The following is a 3,226-nucleotide window of genomic DNA, read 5'->3' on the forward strand; positions in this document are numbered from 1 at the left end:
CCACACTGAAGGGCATGTTCTTAGAGTCAGTGCACAAATTTTATTCAGATTCTCAGTGACACTTGAGGGATCAAAAATTGAGAATCTACTGATATAAAGTAAGAAGAAAATGAGCATCTGATGCAAGACATTGAAGGATAAAAATGATAGGAAATAATCTTAAAGGGTTACTTTGCAGAAATGACCCCATATGTGAAAGCAAATCTCTAACCATATACCAAGGGATGATATAATAATGTTTAGATGATTATACTGATGGCAAATACTTACAAAAGATCAAAATAAGAGTGTGGGCTTGCCCTTAGGAGATTATTGTAAGTGTACCAAGAAAAATGAACAGTATACCTTAAATTTTTAAGTTGAGCAAAAAGTAAGAAGTAAAAGATAAGATCCTGAAATTTTACAAAAAATAAATTCTGTACTTTAGTTAATTAATAATCAGAATGAATTTGTGTTTCTGGAAAAATAGATAGATCAGCGGCTAGGGAGATGGCTTTGTTGGGCAGTACTTTGTATGCACCTGAATTCAAATCCCCATTGCCCATATAAAAAGCTGGGCTTACACACACACACACACACACACACACACACACACACACACACACACACACACACGTGATCCCAGTTGTTGCTAGGGTGATAGACATGATCATCCCTGGAACTCATACCTGTATCCACATATACATGTGCATACACATAGACACCACACACGAAAGAAAGAAAGAAAGAAAGAAAGGAAGGAAGGAAGAAAGAAAGAAAGAAAGAAAGAAAGAAAGAAAGAAAGAAAGAAAGAGAGAAAGAGAGAAAGAAAGAAGGAAAGAAAGAAGGAAAGAAAGAAAGAAAGAAAAGTATTTTCAGTGCTTATTTTTTCTTATTTTTTACTGAGCTTCTATTTTTGTCTCCAACAAAGAAATGGAATACAACAGACAACCACAATAAAGGTTTTTAATCTTATATAGAAACCTAAAGCAGGGGAATTCATGTTAGGCTCTCAGAAGAAACTTACAAATGAAATATTCATAGCTACAGGCTGACTCTCAAGAGTGTTGGATTAAGTTTAGTCCTATTGAGAGACCATATTGTCTAGACAACAAGACTGATATTATTTCAAAGAGTTGAAGATTCAAGCCCAAAGCTGGGTCTACATTCACAGCGTATCCATCTTTTATTGTAATTAGTCACTCATAGCTTACAGAAGAGTATCCTGGTAGATCGCAACATTGTTAGATTTTGCTTTCCAGACAAAAAAAGCTCAATGTGAGGCTCAAACTGACCTTAAACTTGATGTCTTCATGTATTAGTCTCCAGTGCTGAGACTGTAGGTGTGCACCACTGTACTAAAATAAAAACACTATGAATTATCGCTTATAGAAGTCTTTAATAGAAGAAACTAGAATTGGGAGGTTGTGTGCCTGGGGTTGATTCTGTGTGGCAGAACTGAAGTCTCTTTCATACTCTGCGCATGCTAGCTGGTTACGGCTTGGTGTAACTATTCTTTTCTAAGTCAGTTTCCCTCTGTTATCCCATGTGACTCTGGAGAGCAAGACTGCATCACTTTACCTCTCTAGGAACTGGGACTTTAAAAAATGCATTAAGTTACTAAATTAATTTTACCTATTTGCCAACTATATTTGTTAATATCATTTTCAATTTTCACCTTGGCAATAATAATTGGAATTTTCTATTGTTCTATGGTTAAATATAACTATTTTTCCTATAACGCATTTGAAACATTAATAAAATTATGGAAAAATGTCACAACTCATTTGAAATGCAGTCAATAAATAACAGTTAAATAATAGGCATTAAGTGTTGCACATATATCAAACCATAGCAAAAAATGTTTTACTCAGAACCTGAAACACTGACAAGGGAATTATTATGTCATTAGATTTTTAAAAGAGAAGTAAACCTTTATTTCTAATTTTCAAATTAAGCTGGCTGAGTTGGTTGCATTGAGGGAATTGGTCAAAGAGACCAAATCCCATATTCTTATCTGATTCCTCTGTATCCCTTAGTTTCAGCCTTGGTTTGGGCAGTAGCAACAATAGGAGAGCAGTGGTAGCAGCAGTCATAGGGTAGCAGCCACAGAATGCAGCTGAATCAGTCCTGAAGGCCATTTCAGCAAGTGGGAAAGTATACTCAGTCTCCACAAAGCCAGGATCCACTTGTATGTATTTCTGAGGTGTGGCACTAAATTAAGCAGCATGCAGACGGACGCTGACAGCATTTCAGACAGCCTCTAGGAAGCGGGAGTGTAGAGTCTCCTTTGTGATATCATATATTTCCAGGTTGTAAATGCTGCCTTTATCAAACACGTGCTAGATGATCAGCCCAAAGGAAAGGAAGACGCTCAGCACATTCAGCAGTGTGGCTTCACTGCCTCCCACTTAGTCTCCAGTTTTATCATCTGCACATCATTCAGAATTTCTGAAGATTTTAGTGATAATGCCTAAAGCCTGGAATAAAGAAGTCTTTGTAGGCCCCAGCCCAGTGTTCTTTCTGAACCTGCACAATGACTTCACATGGAGTAATGGAACCAGCACGGGTCGAACCACCACTATTTGATTGGCTGGCAGCATGTCCATAATCTGTGAATCCACTTTGGTGAATACAAAGTCCCGTGGATGTAAGGCAGCAGTTTCTCCAGAGCTGGCTTGTTTTCTAGTTGCCCCCGATGGCCTTGTGCACCATGATGTTCTTGCCCATCAGCATCACTGCATTCCCTCCAGGGACATGCGGACCTGCTGTATCTGCCCACACTATCTGCTTCCACAGTGAAGCATTTTGGTCAACCAGTGGATGATCTTAAGGAAGTGGTTAGTTGGACTTCCAGGTTGCCCTGTCTCCTCTGAGCATCACAGTGGTGTGTCAGGGACTGCCATGAGAGGTTTAACGATGATGGGATGAAGGAAGAGACAGCCAGAGAAAAGATGGGATCATTAGAATGTTTTAAGCGTGATATGGATTAGCAATTACATGCATTAAAACAAAACTGAGAGAGAGCTCATGCATTTGTAAAAAGCAAACTACCCTGCTTCACAGCCTGTCATTGACAGTTTAAGTGTGATGGTGCGAGAAGGATACCTTCTACAGTAGACATACGTTTTATGGTTCCTTGGAGTCACGTGGACCTGCCTAGCAAGGAGTTTCTGTAACACATCTGTTCCTGTACTCTGAAACAGAGCACAGCAAAGACGTCTGAAACAACAGAAAAGAAATAGCA

General features: G+C 38.8%; 1 pseudogene; it reads right to left on the reverse strand.

Annotated features, from left to right (window-relative positions):
• Positions 1-1,808: 1,808 nt before the first annotated feature.
• On the reverse strand, positions 1,809-2,859 carry Rplp0-ps3 (ribosomal protein lateral stalk subunit P0, pseudogene 3; annotated as a pseudogene).
• Positions 2,860-3,226: the final 367 nt, after the last annotated feature.

Source organism: Rattus norvegicus, chromosome 2 (assembly GCF_036323735.1).
Source record: "Rattus norvegicus strain BN/NHsdMcwi chromosome 2, GRCr8, whole genome shotgun sequence".
NCBI lineage: Eukaryota > Metazoa > Chordata > Mammalia > Rodentia > Muridae > Rattus > Rattus norvegicus.